Genomic DNA, 22164 nt, shown 5'->3' with positions numbered 1-22164 from the left:
TTGTTAGAGATCCGGTTAGGGTTCCGATTGGACCTAGGATTAGGGTTATGTTGAGGGCTAGGGTTAGAGATCCGGTTATGGTTACGATTAGACCTAGGGTTAGGGTTATGTTGCGGGCTATTGTTAGAGATCCGGTTAGGGTTCCGATTGGACCGAGGGTTAGGGTTATGTTGAGGGGTAGGGTTAGATATCCGGTTAGGGTTATGATTGGACCTAGGGTTAGGATTATGTTGAGGGCTAGGGTTAGAGAACCGGTTAGGGTTCTGATTGGACCTAGAGTTAGGGTTATGTTGAGGGCTGGGGTTAGATCCCGTTAGGGTTCCGATTGGACCTAGGGTTTGGGTTATGTTGAGGGCTAGGGTTAGAGATCCGGTTAGGGTTCCGATTGGACCTAGGGTTAGGGATATGTTGAGGGTTAGGTTTAGAGATCTGATTAGGGTTCCGATTGCACCTAGGGTTAGGGTTATGTGTAGGGCTAGGGTTAGAGATCCGGTTAGGGTTCCGATTGGACCTAGGGTTAGGGTTATGTTTAGGGCTAGGGTTAGAGATCCGGTTAGGGTTACGATTGGACCTAGGGTTAGGGTTATAATGAGGGCTAGGGTTAGAGAACCGGTTAGGGTTCCGATTGGACCTAGGGTTAGGGTTATGTTGAGGGGTAGTGTTAGAGATCCGGTTAGGGTTCCGATTGGAGCTAGGGTTATGGTTATGTGAGAGCTAGGGTTAGAGATCCGGTTAGGATTCCGATTGGACCTAGGGTTAGGGTTAGGTTGAGGGCTAGGGTTAGAGATCCGGTTAGGGTTACGATTGGACCTAGGGTTAGGATTATGATGAGGGCTAGGATTAGAGATCCGGATAGCGTTCCGATTTGACCTAGGGTTAGGGTATTGTTCAGGGCTAGGGTTTGAGATCCGGTTAGGGTTCCGATTGGACCTAGGGTTGGGGTTATTTGTAGGGCTAGGTTTAGAGATCTGGTTAGGGTTCCGATTGGCCCTAGGGTTAGAGTTATGTATCGGACTAGGATTAGAGATCCGATTAGAGTTACGATTGGACCTAGGGTTAGGGTTATATTGAGGGCTAGGGTTAGAGATCCGGTTACTGATCCGATTGGACCTAGGGTTAGGGTTATGTTGAGGGCTAGGGTTAGAAATCCAGTTAGGGTTCCGATTGGAGCTAGGGTTAGGGTTATGTTGAGGGCTAGGGTTAGAGATCCGGTTAGGGTTACGATTGGACCTAGGGTTAGGGTTATGTTCAGGGCTAGGGTATGAGATCCGGTTTGGGTTCCGAATCGACCTAGGATTAGCGTTATGTGTTGGGCTAGGGTTAGAGATCCGGTTAGGTTTCCGATTGGACCTAGGGTTAGGGTTGTGTTGAGGGCTAGGGTTAGAGAACCGGTTAGGGTTCCGAATCGACCTAGCGTTAGGGATATGTTGAGGGTTAGGTTTAGAGATCTGGTTAGGGTTCCGATTGGACCTAGGGTAGGTTTATGTGTACGGCTAGGGTTAGAGATTCGGTTAGGGTTCCGATTGGACCTAGGGTTAGGGTTATGTTGAGGGCTAGGGTTAGAGATCCGGTTAGGGTTCCGATTGGACCTAGGGTTAGGGTTATGTTGAGAGTTACGGTTAGAGATCCGGTTAGGGTTACGATTGGACCTAGGATTAGGGTTATGTTGAGGGCTAGGGTTAGAGATCCAGTTAGGGTTACGATTGGACCTAGGGTTAGGGTTATATGTAGGGCTAGGGTTAGAGATCTGGTTAGGTTTCCGAATCGACTTAGGGTTACGGTTATGCTGAGGGCTAGGGTTAGAGATCCGGTTAGGGTTCCGATTGGACCTAGGGTTAGGGATATGTTGAGGGTTAGGTTTAGAGATCTGATTAGGGTTCCGATTGCACCTAGGGTTAGGGTTACGTGTAGGGCTAGGGTTAGAGATCCGGTTAGGGTTCCGATTGGACCTAGGGTTAGGGTTATGTTGAGGGCTAGGGTTAGAGATCCGGTTAGGGTTCCGATTGGACCTAGGGTAAGGGTTTTGTTGAGGGCTAGGGTTAGAGATCCGGTTAGGGTTCCGAAACGACCTAGGGTTAGGGTTATGTTGAGGGCTAGGGTTAGAGATCCGGTTAGGGTTCCGATTGGACCTAGGTTTAGGGTTATGTTGAGGGGTAGGGTTAGAGATCCCGTTAGGGTTCCGATTGGACCTAGGGTTAGGGTTATGTTGAGGGCTAGGGTTAGAGATCCGGTTAGGGTTCCGATTGGACCTAGGGTTAGGGTTATGTTGAGGGGTATTGTTAGACATCCGATTAGGGTTCCGATTGGACCTAGGGTTAGGGTTATGTTGAGGGCTAGGTTTAGAGATCCGGTTAGCGTTCCGATTGGACCTAGGGTTAGGATTATGTGTAGGGCTAGGGTTAGAGATCCGGTTAGGGTTACGATTAGACCTAGGGTTAGGGTTATGTTGAGGGTTATTGTTAGAGATCCGGTTAGCGTTCCGATTGGACCTAGGATTAGGGTTATGTTGAGGGCTAGGGTTAGAGATCCGGTTATGGTTACGATTAGACCTAGGGTTAGGGTTATGTTGCGGGCTATTGTTAGAGATCCGGTTAGGGTTCCGATTGGACCGAGGGTTAGGGTTATGTTGAGGGGTAGGGTTAGATATCCGGTTAGGGTTATGATTGGACCTAGGGTTAGGATTATGTTGAGGGCTAGGGTTAGAGAACCGGTTAGGGTTCTGATTGGACCTAGAGTTAGGGTTATGTTGAGGGCTGGGGTTAGATCCCGTTAGGGTTCTGATTGGACCTAGGGTTTGGGTTATGTTGAGGGCTAGGGTTAGAGATCCGGTTAGGGTTCCGATTGGACCTAGGGTTAGGGATATGTTGAGGGTTAGGTTTAGAGATCTGATTAGGGTTCCGATTTCACCTAGGGTTAGGGTTATGTGTAGGGCTAGGGTTAGAGATCCGGTTAGGGTTCCGATTGGACCTAGGGTTAGGGTTATGTTTAGGGCTAGGGTTAAAGATCCGGTTAGGGTTACGATTGGACCTAGGGTTAGGGTTATATTGAGGGCTAGGGTTAGAGAACCGGTTAGGGTTCCGATTGGACCTAGGGTTAGGGTTATGTTGAGGGGTAGTGTTAGAGATCCCGTTAGGGTTCCGATTGGACCTAGGGTTAGGGTTATGTGTAGGGCTAGCGTTAGAGAGACGGTTAGGGTTACGATTGGACCTAGGGTTAGGGTTAAGTTGAGGGGTAGGGCAAGAGATCCGGTTAGGGTTCCCATTGGACCTAGTGATAGGGTTATGTTGAGGGCTAGGGTTAGAGATCCGGTTAGGGTTCCGATTGGACCTAAGGTTAGGGTTATGATGAGGGCTAGGGTTAGAGATCCGGATAGGGTTCCGATTTGACCTAGGGTTAGGGTTATGTTGAGGGCTAGGGTTTGAGATCCGGTTAGGGTTCCGTATCGACCTAGGGTTAGGGTTATGTGTAGGGCTAGGGTTAGAGATCCGGTTAAGGTCCGATTGGACCTAGGGTTAGGGTTATGTATAGGGGTAGGGTTAGAGATCCGGTTAGGGTTACGATTAGACCTAGGGTTAGGGTTATGTTCAGGGCTAGGGTTAGAGATCCGGTTAGGGTTACGATTGGACCTAGGGTTAGGGTTATATTGAGGGCTAGGGTTAGAGATCCGGTTAGGGTTCCGATTGGACCTAGGGTTAGGGTTATGTTGAGAGCGACGGTTAGAGATCCGGTTAGAGTTCCGATTGGACCTAGGGTTAGGGTTATGTTGAGGGCTAGGGTTAGAGATCCGGTTAGGGTTACGATTAGACCTAGGGTTAGGGTTATGTTGAGGGGTATTGTTAGAGATCCGATTAGGGTTCCGATTGGACCTAGGGTTAGGGTTATGTTGAGGGCTAGGGTTAGAGATCCGGTTAGCGTTCCGATTGGACCTAGGGTTAGGATTATGTATAGGGCTAGGATTAGAGATCCGGTTAGGGTTACGATTAGACCTAGGGTTAGGGTTATGTTGAGGGTTATTGTTAGAGATCCGGTTAGGGTTCCGATTGGACCTAGGGTTAGGGTTATGTTGAGGCCTAGGGTTAGAGATCCGGTTAGGGTTACTATTAGACCTAGGGTTAGGGTTATGTTGTGGGCTATTGTTAGAGATCCGGTTAGGGTTCCGATTGGACCTAGGGTTAGGGTTATGTTGAGGGCTAGGGTTAGAGAACCGGTTAGGGTTCCGATTGGACCTAGAGTTAGGGTTATGTTGAGGGCTGGGGTTAGAGATCCCGTTAGGGTTCCGATTGGACCTAGGGTTAGGGTTATGTGTAGGTTTAGGGTTAGAGATACGGTTAGGGTTCCGATTGGACCTAGGGTAAGGGTTTTGTTGTGGGCTAGGGTTAGAGATCCGGTTAGGGTTCCGAAACGACCTATGGTTAGGGTTATGTTGAGGGCTAGGGTTAGAGATCCGGTTAGGGTTCCGATTGGACCTAGGGTTATGGTTATGTTGAGGGGTAGGGTTAGAGATCCCGTTAGGGTTCCGATAGGACCTAGGGTTAGGGTTATGTTGAGGGCTAGGGTTAGAGAACCAGTTAGTGTTCCGATTGGACGTAGGGTTAGGGCTATATTGAGGGCTAGGGTTAGAGATCCGGTTAGGGTTCCGATTGGACCTAGGGATAGGGTTATGTTGAGGGCTAGGGTTAGAGATCCGGTTAGGGTTACGATTGGACCTAGGGTTAGGGTTATGTTGAGGGCTAGGGTTAAAGAACCGGTTAGGGTTCCGAATCGACCTAGGGTTAGGGATATGTTGAGGGTTAGGTTTAGAGATCTGGTTAGGGTTCCGATTGGACCTAGGGTTAGGGTTATGTGTAGGGCTCGGGTTAGAGATTCGGTTAGGGTTCCGATTGGACCTAGGGTTCGGGTTATGTTGAGGGGTAGTGTTATAGATCCGGTTAGGGTTCCGATTGGACCTAGGGTTAGGGTTATGTTGAGGGCTAGGGTTAGAGATCCGGTTAGGTTTACGATTGGACCTAGGGTTAGGATTATGATGAGGGCTAGGGTTAGAGATCTGGATAGCGTTCCGATTTGACCTAGGGTTAGGGTTATGTTCAGGGCTAGGGTATGAGATCCGGTTTGGGTTCCGAATCGACCTAGGATTAGCGTTATGTGTTGGGCTAGGGTTAGAGATCCGGTTAGGTTTCCGATTGGACCTAGGGTTAGGGTTGTGTTGAGGGCTAGGGTTAGAGAACCGGTTAGGGTTCCGAATCGACCTAGGGTTAGGGATATGTTGAGGGTTAGGTTTAGAGATCTGGTTAGGGTTCCGATTGGACCTAGGGTAGGTTTATGTGTACGGCTAGGGTTAGAGATTCGGTTAGGGTTCCGATTGGACCTAGGGTTAGGGTTATGTTGAGGGCTAGGGTTAGAGATCCGGTTAGGGTTCCGATTGGACCTAGGATTAGGGTTATGTTGAGGGCTAGGGTTAGAGATCCGGTTAGGGTTACGATTGGACCTAGGATTAGGGTTATGTTGAGGGCTAGGGTTAGAGATCCAGTTAGGGTTACGATTGGACCTAGGGTTAGGGTTATATGTAGGGCTAGGGTTAGAGATCTGGTTAGGTTTCCGAATCGACTTAGGGTTACGGTTATGCTGAGGGCTAGGGTTAGAGATCCGGTTAGGGTTCCGATTGGACCTAGGGTTACGGATATGTTGAGGGTTAGGTTTAGAGATCTGATTAGGGTTCCGATTGCACCTAGGGTTAGGGTTACGTGTAGGGCTAGGGTTAGAGATCCGGTTAGGGTTCCGATTGGACCTAGGGTTAGGGTTATGTTGAGGGCTAGGGTTAGAGATCCGGTTAGGGTTCCGATTGGACCTAGGGTAAGGGTTTTGTTGAGGGCTAGGGTTAGAGATCCGGTTAGGGTTCCGAAACGACCTAGGGTTAGGGTTATGTTGAGGGCTAGGGTTAGAGATCCGGTTAGGGTTCCGATTGGACCTAGGTTTAGGGTTATGTTGAGGGGTAGGGTTAGAGATCCCGTTAGGGTTCCGATTGGACCTAGGGTTAGGGTTATGTTGAGGGCTAGGGTTAGAGATCCGGTTAGGGTTCCGATTGGACCTAGGGTTAGGGTTATGTTGAGGGCTAGGGTTAGAGATCCGGTTAGGGTTACGATTAGACCTAGGGTTAGGGTTATGTTGAGGGGTATTGTTAGAGATCCGATTAGGGTTCCGATTGGACCTAGGGTTAGGGTTATGTTGAGGGCTAGGTTTAGAGATCCGGTTAGCGTTCCGATTGGACCTAGGGTTAGGATTATGTGTAGGGCTAGGGTTAGAGATCCGGTTAGGGTTACGATTAGACCTAGGGTTAGGGTTATGTTGAGGGTTATTGTTAGAGATCCGGTTAGGGTTCCGATTGGACCTAGGATTAGGGTTATGTTGAGGGCTAGGGTTAGAGATCCGGTTATGGTTACGATTAGACCTAGGGTTAGGGTTATGTTGCGGGCTATTGTTAGAGATCCGGTTAGGGTTCCGATTGGACCGAGGGTTAGGGTTATGTTGAGGGGTAGGGTTAGATATCCGGTTAGGGTTATGATTGGACCTAGGGTTAGGATTATGTTGAGGGCTAGGGTTAGAGAACCGGTTAGGGTTCTGATTGGACCTAGAGTTAGGGTTATGTTGAGGGCTGGGGTTAGATCCCGTTAGGGTTCCGATTGGACCTAGGGTTTGGGTTATGTTGAGGGCTAGGGTTAGAGATCCGGTTAGGGTTCCGATTGGACCTAGGGTTAGGGATATGTTGAGGGTTAGGTTTAGAGATCTGATTAGGGTTCCGATTGCACCTAGGGTTAGGGTTATGTGTAGGGCTAGGGTTAGAGATCTGGTTAGGGTTCCGATTGGACCTAGGGTTAGGGTTATGTTTAGGGCTAGGGTTAGAGATCCGGTTAGGGTTACGATTGGACCTAGGGTTAGGGTTATAATGAGGGCTAGGGTTAGAGAACCGGTTAGGGTTCCGATTGGACCTAGGCTTAGGGTTATGTTGAGGGGTAGTGTTAGAGATCCGGTTAGGGTTCCGATTGGAGCTAGGGTTATGGTTATGTGAGAGCTAGGGTTAGAGATCCGGTTAGGGTTCCGATTGGACCTAGGGTTAGGGTTAGGTTGAGGGCTAGGGTTAGAGATCCGGTTAGGGTTACGATTGGACCTAGGGTTAGGATTATGATGAGGGCTAGGATTAGAGATCCGGATAGCGTTCCGATTTGACCTAGGGTTAGGGTATTGTTCAGGGCTAGGGTTTGAGATCCGGTTAGGGTTCCGATTGGACCTAGGGTTGGGGTTATTTGTAGGGCTAGGTTTAGAGATCTGGTTAGGGTTCCGATTGGCCCTAGGGTTAGGGTTATATTGAGGGCTAGGGTTAGAGATCCGGTTAGTGATCCGATTGGACCTAGGGTTAGGGTTATGTTGAGGGCTAGGGTTAGAAATCCAGTTAGGGTTCCGATTGGAGCTAGGGTTAGGGTTATGTTGAGGGCTAGGGTTAGAGATCCGGTTAGGGTTACGATTGGACCTAGGGTTAGGGTTATGTTCAGGGCTAGGGTATGAGATCCGGTTTGGGTTCCGAATCGACCTAGGATTAGCGTTATGTGTTGGGCTAGGGTTAGAGATCCGGTTAGGTTTCCGATTGGACCTAGGGTTAGGGTTGTGTTGAGGGCTAGGGTTAGAGAACCGGTTAGGGTTCCGAATCGACCTAGCGTTAGGGATATGTTGAGGGTTAGGTTTAGAGATCTGGTTAGGGTTCCGATTGGACCTAGGGTAGGTTTATGTGTACGGCTAGGGTTAGAGATTCGGTTAGGGTTCCGATTGGACCTAGGGTTAGGGTTATGTTGAGGGCTAGGGTTAGAGATCCGGTTAGGGTTCCGATTGGACCTAGGGTTAGTGTTATGTTGAGAGTTACGGTTAGAGATCCGGTTAGGGTTACGATTGGACCTAGGATTAGGGTTATGTTGAGGGCTAGGGTTAGAGATCCAGTTAGGGTTACGATTGGACCTAGGGTTAGGGTTATATGTAGGGCTAGGGTTAGAGATCTGGTTAGGCTTCCGAATCGACTTAGGGTTACGGTTATGCTGAGGGCTAGGGTTAGAGATCCGGTTAGGGTTCCGATTGGACCTAGGGTTAGGGATATGTTGAGGGTTAGGTTTAGAGATCTGATTAGGGTTCCGATTGCACCTAGGGTTAGGGTTACGTGTAGGGCTAGGGTTAGAGATCCGGTTAGGGTTCCGATTGGACCTAGGGTTAGGGTTATGTTGAGGGCTAGGGTTAGAGATCCGGTTAGGGTTCCGATTGGACCTAGGGTAAGGGTTTTGTTGAGGGCTAGGGTTAGAGATCCGGTTAGGGTTCCGAAACGACCTAGGGTTAGGGTTATGTTGAGGGCTAGGGTTAGAGATCCGGTTAGGGTTCCGATTGGACCTAGGTTTAGGGTTATGTTGAGGGGTAGGGTTAGAGATCCCGTTAGGGTTCCGATTGGACCTAGGGTTAGGGTTATGTTGAGGGCTAGGGTTAGAGATCCGGTTAGGGTTCCGATTGGACCTAGGGTTAGGGTTATGTTGAGGGGTATTGTTAGAGATCCGATTAGGGTTCCGATTGGACCTAGGGTTAGGGTTATGTTGAGGGCTAGGTTTAGAGATCCGGTTAGCGTTCCGATTGGACCTAGGGTTAGGATTATGTGTAGGGCTAGGGTTAGAGATCCGGTTAGGGTTACGATTAGACCTAGGGTTAGGGTTATGTTGAGGGTTATTGTTAGAGATCCGGTTAGCGTTCCGATTGGACCTAGGATTAGGGTTATGTTGAGGGCTAGGGTTAGAGATCCGGTTATGGTTACGATTAGACCTAGGGTTAGGGTTATGTTGCGGGCTATTGTTAGAGATCCGGTTAGGGTTCCGATTGGACCGAGGGTTAGGGTTATGTTGAGGGGTAGGGTTAGATATCCGGTTAGGGTTATGATTGGACCTAGGGTTAGGATTATGTTGAGGGCTAGGGTTAGAGAACCGGTTAGGGTTCTGATTGGACCTAGAGTTAGGGTTATGTTGAGGGCTGGGGTTAGATCCCGTTAGGGTTCCGATTGGACCTAGGGTTTGGGTTATGTTGAGGGCTAGGGTTAGAGATCCGGTTAGGGTTCCGATTGGACCTAAGGTTAGGGATATGTTGAGGGTTAGGTTTAGAGATCTGATTAGGGTTCCGATTGCACCTAGGGTTAGGGTTATGTGTAGGGCTAGGGTTAGAGATCCGGTTAGGGTTCCGATTGGACCTAGGGTTAGGGTTATGTTTAGGGCTAGGGTTAGAGATCCGGTTAGGGTTACGATTGGACCTAGGGTTAGGGTTATATTGAGGGCTAGGGTTAGAGAACCGGTTAGGGTTCCGATTGGACCTAGGGTTAGGGTTATGTTGAGGGGTAGTGTTAGAGATCCGGTTAGGGTTCCGATTGGAGCTAGGGTTATGGTTATGTGAGAGCTAGGGTTAGAGATCCGGTTAGGGTTCCGATTGGACCTAGGGTTAGGGTTAGGTTGAGGGCTAGGGTTAGAGATCCGGTTAGGGTTACGATTGGACCTAGGGTTAGGATTATGATGAGGGCTAGGATTAGAGATCCGGATAGCGTTCCGATTTGACCTAGGGTTAGGGTATTGTTCAGGGCTAGGGTTTGAGATCCGGTTAGGGTTCCGATTGGACCTAGGGTTGGGGTTATTTGTAGGGCTAGGTTTAGAGATCTGGTTAGGGTTCCGATTGGCCCTAGGGTTAGGGTTATGTATCGGACTAGGATTAGAGATCCGATTAGAGTTACGATTGGACCTAGGGTTAGGGTTATATTGAGGGCTAGGGTTAGAGATCCGGTTAGTGATCCGATTAGACCTAGGGTTAGGGTTATGTTGAGGGCTAGGGTTAGAAATCCAGTTAGGGTTCCGATTGGAGCTAGGGTTAGGGTTATGTTGAGGGCTAGGGTTAGAGATCCGGTTAGGGTTACGATTGGACCTAGGGTTAGGGTTATATGTAGGGCTAGGGTTAGAGATCTGGTTAGGTTTCCGAATCGACTTAGGGTTACGGTTATGCTGAGGGCTAGGGTTAGAGATCCGGTTAGGGTTCCGATTGGACCTAAGGTTAGGGTTATGTATAGGGCTAGTGTTAGAAATCCGGTTAGGGTTATGATTAGACCTAGGGTTAGGGTTATGTTGAGGGATAGGGTTAGAGATCCGGTTAGGGTTCCGATTGGACCTAGGGTAAGGGTTTTGTTGAGGGCTAGGGTTAGAGATCCGGTTAGGGTTCCGAAACGACCTAGGGTTAGGGTTATGTTGAGGGCTAGGGTTAGAGATCCGGTTAGGGTTACGATTGGACCTAGGTTTAGGGTTATATTGAGGGGTAGGGTTAGAGATCCCGTTAGGGTTCCGATTGGACCTAGGGTTAGGGATATGTTCAGGGCTAGGTTTAGGGATCCGGTTAGGGTTTCGATTGGACCTAGGGTTAGGTTTATGTTGAGGGCTAGGGTTAGAGATCCGGTTAGGGTTCCGGTTGGAACTAGGGTTACGGTTATGATGAGGGCTAGGGTTAGAGATCCGGTTAGGGTCCCGATTGGACCTAGGGTTAGGGTTATGTTGAGGGCTGGGGTTAGAGATCCCGTTAGGGTTCCGATTGGACCTAGGGTTAGGGTTATGTGTATGGCTAGGGTTAGAGATACGGTTAGGGTTCCGATTGGACCTAATGTTATGGTTATGTTGAGGGCTAGGGTTAGAGTTCCGGTTAGGTTTACGATTGGACCTAGGGTTAGGGTTATGTTGACTGCTAGGGTTAGAGAACCAGTTAGGGTTCCGAATGGACCTAGGGTTAGGGTTATGTTGAGGACTAGGGTTAGAGATCCGGTTAGGGTTCCGATTGGAGCTAGTTTTAGGGTTATGTTGAGGGCTAGGGTTAGAGATCTGGTTAGGGTTCCGATTGGAGCTAGGGTTAGGGTTATGTTGAGGGCTAGGGTTAGAGATCCGGTTAGGGTTAGGATTGGACCTATGGTTAGGGTTATGATGAGGGCTAGGGTTAGAGATCCGGATAGGGTTCCCATTGGACCTAGGGTTAGGTTTATGTTGAGGGCTAGGGTTTGAGATCCGGTTAGGTTTCCGAATCGACCTAGGGTTACGGTTATGCTGAGAGCTAGGGTTAGAGATCCGGTTAGGGTTCCGATTGGACCTAGGGTTAGGGTTATTTGTAGGGCTAGGGTTAGAGATTTGGTTAGGGTTCCGATTGGACCTAAGGTTAGGGTTATGTATCGGACTAGGATTAGAGATCCGATTAGGGTTCCGATTGGACCTAGGGTTAGGGTTATGTTGAGGGCTAGGGTTAGAGAACCGGTTAGGGTTCCGAATCGACCTAGGGTTAGGGATATGTTGAGGGTTAGGTTTAGAGATCTGGTTACGGTTCCGATTGGATCTAGGGTTAGGGTTATTTGTAGGGCTAGGTTTAGAGATTCGGTTATGGTTCCGATTGGACCTAGGGTTAGGGTTATGTTGAAGGCTAGGGTTAGAGGTCCGGTAAGGGTTCCGATTGGACCTAGGGTTAGGGTTATATTGAGGGCTAGGTTGAGAGATCCGGTTAGGGTTCCGATTGGACCTAGGGTTAGGGTTATGTTGAGGGCTAGGTTTAGAGATCCGGTTAGGGTTACGATTGGACCTAGAGTTAGGGTTATGATGAGGGCTAGGGTTAGAGATCCGGATAGGGTTCCGATTGGACCTAGGGTTAGGGTTATGTTGAGGGTTAGGGTTTGAGATCCGGTTAGGGTTCCGATTGGACCTAGGGTTATGGTTATGTGTAGGGCTAGGGTTAGAGGTCCAGTTAGGGTTCCGATTGCACCTAGGGTTAGGGTTATGTTGAGGGGTAGGGTAAGAGATCCGGTTAGGGTTCCGATTGGACCTAGGGTTAGGTTTATGTTGAGGGCTAGGGTTAGATATCCGGTTAGGGTTCCGATTAGACCTAGGGTTAGGGTTATATTGAGGGCTCGGGTTAAAGATCCGGTTAGGGTTCCGACTGGACCTAGGGTTAGGGTTATGTTGAGGGCTAGGGTTAGAGATTCGGTTAGGGTTCCGATTGAAGCTAGGGTTAAGGTTATGTTGAGGGTTAGGGTTAGAAATCCGGTTAGGGTTACGATTGGACCTAGGGTTAGGGTTATGATGAGGGCTAGGGTTAGAGATCCGGATAGGGTTCCGATTTGACCTAGGGTTAGGGTTATGTTGAGGGCTAGGGATTGAGATCTGGTTAGGGTTCCGAATCGACCTAGGGTTATGCTTATGTGTAGGGCTAGGGTTAGAGATCCGGTTAGGGTTCCGATTGGACCTAGGGTTAGGGTTATGTATAGGGCTAGTGTTAGAAATCCGGTTAGGGTTACGATTAGACCTAGGGTTAGGGTTATGTTGAGGGATAGGGTTAGAGATCCCGTTAGGGTTCCAATTGGACCTAGGGTAAGGGTTTTGTTGAGGACTAGGGTTAGAGATCCGGTTAGGGTTCCGAAACGACCTAGGGTTAGGGTTTTGTTGAGGGCTAGGGTTAGAGATCCGGTTAGGGTTTCGAATGGACCTAGGGTTAGGGTTATGTTGAGGGCTAGGTTTAGGGATCCGGTTAGGGTTTCGATTGGACCTAGGGTTAGGTTTATGTTGAGGGCTAGGGTTAGAGATCCGGTTAGGGTTCCGATTGGACCTAGGGTTACGGTTATGTTGAGGGCTAGGGTTAGATATCCGGTTAGGGTTCCGACTGGACCTAGGGTTAGGGTTATGTTGAGAGCGACGGTTAGAGATCCGGTTAGGGTTCCGATTGGACCTAGGGTTAGGGTTATGTTGAGGGCTAGGTTAGAGATCCGGTTAGGGTTACGATTAGACCTAGGGTTAGGGTTATGTTGAGGGCTATTGTTAGAGATCCGGTTAGGGTTCCGATTGGACCTAGGGTTAGGGTTATGTATAGGGCTAGGGTTAGAGATCCGGTTAGGGTTACGATTAGACCTAGGGTTAGGGTTATGTTGAGGGGTAGGGTTAGAGATCCGGTTAGGGTTATGATTGGACCTAGGGTTAGGGTTATGTTGAGGGCTAGGGTTAGAGAACCGGTTAGGGTTCCGATTGGACCTAGGGTTAGGGTTATGTTGAGGGCTGGGGTTAGAGATCCCGTTAGGGTTCCGATTGGACCTACGGTAAGGGTTTTGTTGAGGACTAGGGTTAGAGATCCGGTTAGGGTTCCGAAACGACCTAGGGTTAGGGTTTTGTTGAGGGCTAGGGTTAGAGATCCGGTTAGGGTTCCGATTGGACCTAGGGTTAGAGTTATGTTGAAGGGTAGGGATAGAGATCCCGTTAGGGTTCCGATTGGACCTAGGGTTAGGGTTATGTTGAGGGCTAGGTTTAGGGATCCGGTTAGGGTTTCGATTGGACCTAGGGTTAGGATTATGATGAGGGCTAGGGTTAGAGATTCGGATAGCATTCCGAATTGACCTAGAGTTAGGGTTATGTTCAGGGCTAGGGTTTGAGATCCGGTTAGGGTTCCGAATCGACCTAGGGTTAGGGTTATGTGTAGGGCTAGGGTTAGAGATCCGGTTAGGGTTCCGATTGGACCTAGGGTTAGGGTTATGTTGAGGGCTATGGTTAGAGATCCGGTTAGGGTTACGATTGGACCTAGGGGTAGGGTTATGTTGAAGGCTAGGGTTAGAGAACCGGTTAGGGTTCCGAATCGACCTAGGGTTAGGGATATGTTGAGGGTTAGGTTTAGAGATCAGGTTAGGGTTCCGATTGGACCTAGGGTTAGGGTTATGTGTAGGGCTAGGGTTAGAGATCCGGTTAGGGTTCCGATTGGACCTAGGTTTACGGTTATGTTGAGGGGTAGGGTTAGAGATCCCGTTAGGGTTCCGATTGGACCTAGGGTTAGGGTTATGTTGAAGGCTAGGGTTAGAGAACCGGATAGGGTTCCGAATCGACCTAGGGTTAGGGATATGTTGAGGGTTAGGTTTAGAGATCAGGTTAGGGTTCCGAAACGACCTAGGGTTAAGGTTATGTTGAGGGCTAGGGTTAGATATCCGGTTAGGGTTCCGATTGGACCTAGGTTTACGGTTATGTTGAGGGGTAGGGTTAGAGATCCCGTTAGGGTTCCGATTGGACCTAGGGTTAGGGTTCTGTTGAGGGCTAGTGTTAGAGATCCGGTTAGGGTTCCGATTGGACCTAGGGGTACGGTTATGATGAGGGCTAGGTTTAGAGATCCGGTTAGAGTTCCGATTGGACCTAGGTTTAGGGTTATGTTGAGGGGTAGGGTTAGAGATCCCGTTAGGGTTCCGATTGGACCTAGGGTTAGGGTTATGTTGAGGGCTAGGTTTAGGGATCCGGTTAGGGTTTCGATTGGACCTAGGGTTAGGGTTATGTTGAGGGCTAGGTTAGAGATCCGGTTAGGGTTACGATTAGACCTAGGGTTAGGGTTATGTTGAGGGCTATTGTTAGAGATCCGGTTAGGGTTCCGATTGGACCTAGGGTTAGGGTTATGTTGAGGGCTAGCGTTAGAGATCCGGTTAGGGATCCCATTGGACCTAGGGTTAGGGTTATGTATAGGGCTAGGGTTAGAGATCCGGTTAGGGTTACGATTAGACCTAGGGTTAGGGTTATGTTGAGGGCTAGGGTTAGAGAACCGGTTAGGGTTCCGATTGGACCTAGGGTTAGGGTTATGTTGAGGGCTGGGGTTAGAGATCCCGTTAGGGATCCGATTGGACCTAGGGTTAGGGTATGTGTAGGGCTACGGTTAGAGATACAGTTAGGGTTCCGATTGGACCTAGTGTTAGGGTTATGTTGAGGGCTAGGGTTAGAGTTCCGGTTAGGTTTACGATTGGACCTAGGGTTAGGGTTATGTTGAGGGCTAGGGTTAGAGAAACTGTTAGGGTTCCGAATGGACCTAGGGTTAGGGTTATGTTGAGGACTAGGGTTAGAGATCCGGTTAGGGTTCCGAGTCGACCTAGGGTTAGGGTTATGTTGAGGGCTAGGTTTAGAGATCCGGTTCGGGTTCCGACTGGACCTAGGGTTAGGGTTATGTAGAGGGCTAGGGTTACAGATCCGGTTTGGGTTCCGATTGGACCTAATGTTAGGGTTATGTTGAGGGCTAGGGTTAGAGATCTGGTTAGGGTTCCGAATCGACCTAGGGTTAGGATTATGATGAGGGCTAGGGTTAGAGATCCGGATAGCGTTCCGATTTGACCTAGGGTTAGGGTTATGTTCAGGATTAGGGTTTGAGATCCGGTTAGGGTTCCGAATCGACCTAGGGTTAGGGTTATGTGTAGGGCTAGGGTTAGAGATCCGGTTAGGGTTCCGATTGGACCTAGGGTTAGGGTTATGTTGAGGGCTAGGGTTAGAGACCCGGTTAGTGTTACGATTGGACCTAGGGGTAGCGTTATGTTGAGGGCTAGGGTTAGAGAACCGGTTAGGGTTCCGAATCGACCTAGGGTTAGGGATATGTTGAGGGTTAGGTTTAGAGATCTGGGTAGGGTTCCGATTGGAGCTAGGGTCATGGTTATGTTGAGAGCTAGGGTTAGAAATCCGGTTAGGGTTCCGATTGGACCTAGGGTTAGGGTTATGTTGAGGGCTAGGGTTAGAGATCCGGTTAGGGTTACGATTGGACCTAGGGTTAGGATTATGATGAGGGCTATGGTTAGAGTTTCGGATAGCGTTCCGATTTGACCTAGAGTTAGGGTTATGTTCAGGGCTAGGGTTTGAGATCCGGTTAGAGTTCCGAATCGACCTAGGGTTAGGGTTATGTGTAGGGCTAGGGTTAGAGATCCGGTTAGGGTTACGATTGGACCTAGGGGTAGGGTTATGTTGAGGGCTAGGGTTAGAGAACCGGTTAGGGTTCCGAATCGACCTAGGGTTAGGGATATGTTGAGGGTTAGGTTTAGAGATCAGGTTAGGGTTCCGATTGGACCTAGGGTTAGGGTTATGTGTAGGGCTAGGGTTAGAGATCCGGTTAGGGTTCCGATTGGACCTAGGGTTAGGGTTATGTTGAGGTCTAGGGTTAGATATCTGGTTAGGGTTCCTATTGGACCTAGGGTAAGGGTTATATTGAGGGCTAGGGTTAGAGATCCGGTTAGTGATCCGATTGGACCTAGGGTTAGGGTTATGTTGAGGGCTAGGGTTAGAGATCCAGTTAGGGTTCCGATTGGAGCTAGGGTTAGGGTTATGTTGAGGGCTAGGGTTAGAGATCCGGTTAGGGTTACGATTGGACCTAGGGTTAGGGTTATATGTAGGGCTAGGGTTAGAGATCTGGTTAGGTTTCCGAATCGACTTAGGGTTACGGTTATGCTGAGGGCTAGGGTTAGAGATCCGGTTAGGGTTCCGATTGGACCTAGGGTTAGGGTTATGTATAAGGCTAGTGTTAGAAATCCGGTTAGGGTTATGATTAGACCTAGGGTTAGGGTTATGTTGAGGGATAGGGTTAGAGATCCGGTTAGGGTTCCGATTGGACCTAGGGTAAGGGTTTTGTTGAGGGCTAGGGTTAGAGATCCGGTTAGGGTTCCGAAACGACCTAGGGTTAGGGTTATGTTGAGGGCTAGGGTTAGAGATCCGGTTAGGGTTACGAGTGGACCTAGGTTTAGGGTTATATTGAGGGGTAGGGTTAGAGATCCCGTTAGGGTTCCGATTGGACCTAGGGTTAGGGTTATGTTCAGGGCTAGGTTTAGGGATCCGGTTAGGGTTTCGATTGGACCTAGGGTTAGGTTTATGTTGAGGGCTAGGGTTAGAGATCCGGTTAGGGTTCCGATTGGACCTAGGGTTACGGTTATGATGAGGGCTAGGGTTAGAGATCCGGTTAGGGTTACGATTAGACCTAGGGTTAGGGTTATGTTGAGGGATAGGGTTAGAGATCCCGTTAGGGTTCCAATTGGACCTAGGGTAAGGGTTTTGTTGAGGACTAGGGTTAGAGATCCGGTTAGGGTTCCGAAACGACCTAGGGTTAGGGTTTTGTTGAGGGCTAGGGTTAGAGATCCGGTTAGGGTTTCGAATGGACCTAGGGTTAGGGTTATGTTGAGGGCTAGGTTTAGGGATCCGGTTAGGGTTTCGATTGGACCTAGGGTTAGGTTTATGTTGAGGGCTAGGGTTAGAGATCCGGTTAGGGTTCCGATTGGACCTAGGGTTACGGTTATGTTGAGGGCTAGGGTTAGATATCCGGTTAGGGTTCCGACTGGACCTAGGGTTAGGGTTATGTTGAGAGCGACGGTTAGAGATCCGGTTAGGGTTCCGATTGGACCTAGGGTTAGGGTTATGTTGAGGGCTAGGTTAGAGATCCGGTTAGGGTTACGATTAGACCTAGGGTTAGGGTTATGTTGAGGGCTATTGTTAGAGATCCGGTTAGGGTTCCGATTGGACCTAGGGTTAGGGTTATGTATAGGGCTAGGGTTAGAGATCCGGTTAGGGTTACGATTAGACCTAGGGTTAGGGTTATGTTGAGGGGTAGGGTTAGAGATCCGGTTAGGGTTATGATTGGACCTAGGGTTAGGGTTATGTTGAGGGCTAGGGTTAGAGAACCGGTTAGGGTTCCGATTGGACCTAGGGTTAGGGTTATGTTGAGGGCTGGGGTTAGAGATCCCGTTAGGGTTCCGATTGGACCTACGGTAAGGGTTTTGTTGAGGACTAGGGTTAGAGATCCGGTTAGGGTTCCGAAACGACCTAGGGTTAGGGTTTTGTTGAGGGCTAGGGTTAGAGATCCGGTTAGGGTTCCGATTGGACCTAGGGTTAGAGTTATGTTGAAGGGTAGGGATAGAGATCCCGTTAGGGTTCCGATTGGACCTAGGGTTAGGGTTATGTTGAGGGCTAGGTTTAGGGATCCGGTTAGGGTTTCGATTGGACCTAGGGTTAGGATTATGATGAGGGCTAGGGTTAGAGATTCGGATAGCATTCCGAATTGACCTAGAGTTAGGGTTATGTTCAGGGCTAGGGTTTGAGATCCGGTTAGGGTTCCGAATCGACCTAGGGTTAGGGTTATGTGTAGGGCTAGGGTTAGAGATCCGGTTAGGGTTCCGATTGGACCTAGGGTTAGGGTTATGTTGAGGGCTATGGTTAGAGATCCGGTTAGGGTTACGATTGGACCTAGGGGTAGGGTTATGTTGAAGGCTAGGGTTAGAGAACCGGTTAGGGTTCCGAATCGACCTAGGGTTAGGGATATGTTGAGGGTTAGGTTTAGAGATCAGGTTAGGGTTCCGATTGGACCTAGGGTTAGGGTTATGTGTAGGGCTAGGGTTAGAGATCCGGTTAGGGTTCCGATTGGACCTAGGTTTACGGTTATGTTGAGGGGTAGGGTTAGAGATCCCGTTAGGGTTCCGATTGGACCTAGGGTTAGGGTTATGTTGAAGGCTAGGGTTAGAGAACCGGATAGGGTTCCGAATCGACCTAGGGTTAGGGATATGTTGAGGGTTAGGTTTAGAGATCAGGTTAGGGTTCCGAAACGACCTAGGGTTAAGGTTATGTTGAGGGCTAGGGTTAGATATCCGGTTAGGGTTCCGATTGGACCTAGGTTTACGGTTATGTTGAGGGGTAGGGTTAGAGATCCCGTTAGGGTTCCGATTGGACCTAGGGTTAGGGTTCTGTTGAGGGCTAGTGTTAGAGATCCGGTTAGGGTTCCGATTGGACCTAGGGGTACGGTTATGATGAGGGCTAGGGTTAGAGATCCGGTTAGAGTTCCGATTGGACCTAGGTTTAGGGTTATGTTGAGGGGTAGGGTTAGAGATCCCGTTAGGGTTCCGATTGGACCTAGGGTTAGGGTTATGTTGAGGGCTAGGTTTAGGGATCCGGTTAGGGTTTCGATTGGACCTAGGGTTAGGGTTATGTTGAGGGCTAGGTTAGAGATCCGGTTAGGGTTACGATTAGACCTAGGGTTAGGGTTATGTTGAGGGCTATTGTTAGAGATCCGGTTAGGGTTCCGATTGGACCTAGGGTTAGGGTTATGTTGAGGGCTAGCGTTAGAGATCCGGTTAGGGATCCCATTGGACCTAGGGTTAGGGTTATGTATAGGGCTAGGGTTAGAGATCCGGTTAGGGTTACGATTAGACCTAGGGTTAGGGTTATGTTGAGGGCTAGGGTTAGAGAACCGGTTAGGGTTCCGATTGGACCTAGGGTTAGGGTTATGTTGAGGGCTGGGGTTAGAGATCCCGTTAGGGATCCGATTGGACCTAGGGTTAGGGTATGTGTAGGGCTACGGTTAGAGATACAGTTAGGGTTCCGATTGGACCTAGTGTTAGGGTTATGTTGAGGGCTAGGGTTAGAGTTCCGGTTAGGTTTACGATTGGACCTAGGGTTAGGGTTATGTTGAGGGCTAGGGTTAGAGAAACTGTTAGGGTTCCGAATGGACCTAGGGTTAGGGTTATGTTGAGGACTAGGGTTAGAGATCCGGTTAGGGTTCCGAGTCGACCTAGGGTTAGGGTTATGTTGAGGGCTAGGTTTAGAGATCCGGTTCGGGTTCCGACTGGACCTAGGGTTAGGGTTATGTAGAGGGCTAGGGTTACAGATCCGGTTTGGGTTCCGATTGGACCTAATGTTAGGGTTATGTTGAGGGCTAGGGTTAGAGATCTGGTTAGGGTTCCGAATCGACCTAGGGTTAGGATTATGATGAGGGCTAGGGTTAGAGATCCGGATAGCGTTCCGATTTGACCTAGGGTTAGGGTTATGTTCAGGATTAGGGTTTGAGATCCGGTTAGGGTTCCGAATCGACCTAGGGTTAGGGTTATGTGTAGGGCTAGGGTTAGAGATCCGGTTAGGGTTCCGATTGGACCTAGGGTTAGGGTTATGTTGAGGGCTAGGGTTAGAGACCCGGTTAGTGTTACGATTGGACCTAGGGGTAGCGTTATGTTGAGGGCTAGGGTTAGAGAACCGGTTAGGGTTCCGAATCGACCTAGGGTTAGGGATATGTTGAGGGTTAGGTTTAGAGATCTGGGTAGGGTTCCGATTGGAGCTAGGGTCATGGTTATGTTGAGAGCTAGGGTTAGAAATCCGGTTAGGGTTCCGATTGGACCTAGGGTTATGGTTATGTTGAGGGCTAGGGTTAGAGATCCGGTTAGGGTTACGATTGGACCTAGGGTTAGGATTATGATGAGGGCTATGGTTAGAGTTTCGGATAGCGTTCCGATTTGACCTAGAGTTAGGGTTATGTTCAGGGCTAGGGTTTGAGATCCGGTTAGAGTTCCGAATCGACCTAGGGTTAGGGTTATGTGTAGGGCTAGGGTTAGAGATCCGGTTAGGGTTACGATTGGACCTAGGGGTAGGGTTATGTTGAGGGCTAGGGTTAGAGAACCGGTTAGGGTTCCGAATCGACCTAGGGTTAGGGATATGTTGAGGGTTAGGTTTAGAGATCAGGTTAGGGTTCCGATTGGACCTAGGGTTAGGGTTATGTGTAGGGCTAGGGTTAGAGATCCGGTTAGGGTTCCGATTGGACCTAGGGTTAGGGTTATGTTGAGGTCTAGGGTTAGATATCTGGTTAGGGTTCCTATTGGACCTAGGGTAAGGGTTATATTGAGGGCTAGGGTTAGAGATCCGGTTAGTGATCCGATTGGACCTAGGGTTAGGGTTATGTTGAGGGCTAGGGTTAGAGATCCAGTTAGGGTTCCGATTGGAGCTAGGGTTAGGGTTATGTTGAGGGCTAGGGTTAGAGATCCGGTTAGGGTTACGATTGGACCTAGGGTTAGGGTTATATGTAGGGCTAGGGTTAGAGATCTGGTTAGGTTTCCGAATCGACTTAGGGTTACGGTTATGCTGAGGGCTAGGGTTAGAGATCCGGTTAGGGTTCCGATTGGACCTAGGGTTAGGGTTATGTATAAGGCTAGTGTTAGAAATCCGGTTAGGGTTATGATTAGACCTAGGGTTAGGGTTATGTTGAGGGATAGGGTTAGAGATCCGGTTAGGGTTCCGATTGGACCTAGGGTAAGGGTTTTGTTGAGGGCTAGGGTTAGAGATCCGGTTAGGGTTCCGAAACGACCTAGGGTTAGGGTTATGTTGAGGGCTAGGGTTAGAGATCCGGTTAGGGTTACGAGTGGACCTAGGTTTAGGGTTATATTGAGGGGTAGGGTTAGAGATCCCGTTAGGGTTCCGATTGGACCTAGGGTTAGGGTTATGTTCAGGGCTAGGTTTAGGGATCCGGTTAGGGTTTCGATTGGACCTAGGGTTAGGTTTATGTTGAGGGCTAGGGTTAGAGATCCGGTTAGGGTTCCGATTGGACCTAGGGTTACGGTTATGATGAGGGCTAGGGTTAGAGATCCGGTTAGGGTTCCGATTGGACCTAGGGTTAGGGTTATGTTGAGGGCTAGGGGTAGAGATCCGGTTAGGGTTACGATTAGACCTAGGGTTCGGGTTATGTTGAGGGCTATTGTTAGAGATCCGGTTAGGGTTCCGATTGAACCTAGGGTTAGGATTATATTGAGGGCTAGGGTTAGAGATCCGGTTAGGGTTCCGATTGGACCTACGGTTAGGCTTATGTTGAGGGCTAGGGTTTGCAATCCGGTTAGGGTTCCGAATCGACCTAGGGTTAGGGTTATGATGAGGGCTAGGGTTAGAGATCCGGTTAGGGTTCCGATTCGACCTAGGGTTAGGGTTATGTTGAGGGCTAGGGTTAGAGAACCGGTTAGGGTTCCGATTTGACCTAGGGTTAGGGTTATGTTGAGGGCTGGGGTTAGAGATCCCGTTAGGGTTCCGATTGGACCTAGGGTTAGGGTTATGTGTATGGCTAGGGTTAGAGATACGGTTAGGGTTCCGATTGGACCTAGTGTTATGGTTATGTTGAGGGCTAGGGTTAGAGTTCCGGTTAGGTTTACGATTGGACCTAGGGTTAGGGTTATGTTGACTGCTACGGTTAGAGAACCAGTTAGGGTTCAGAATGGACCTAGGGTTAGGGTTATGTTGAGGACTAGGGTTAGAGATCCGGTTAGGGTTCCGATTGGAGCTAGGGTTAGGGTTATGTTGAGGGCTAGGTTTCGAGATCCGGTAAGGGTTACGATTGGACCTATGGTTAGGGTTATGATGAGGGCTAGGTTTAGAGATCCGGATAGGGTTCCGATTGGATCTAGGGTAGGTTTATGTTGAGGGCTAGGGTTTGAGATCCGGTTAGGTTTCCGAATCGACCTAGGGTTACGGTTATGCTGAGAGCTAGGGTTAGAGATCCGGTTAGGGTTCCGATTGGACCTAGGGTTAGGGT

Source organism: Miniopterus natalensis, chromosome 11 (genome assembly GCF_054644295.1).
Source record: "Miniopterus natalensis isolate mMinNat1 chromosome 11, mMinNat1.hap1, whole genome shotgun sequence".
NCBI lineage: Eukaryota > Metazoa > Chordata > Mammalia > Chiroptera > Miniopteridae > Miniopterus > Miniopterus natalensis.
The sequence above is the reverse complement of the archived record's forward strand: the minus strand, read 5'-3'. Positions refer to the sequence as shown.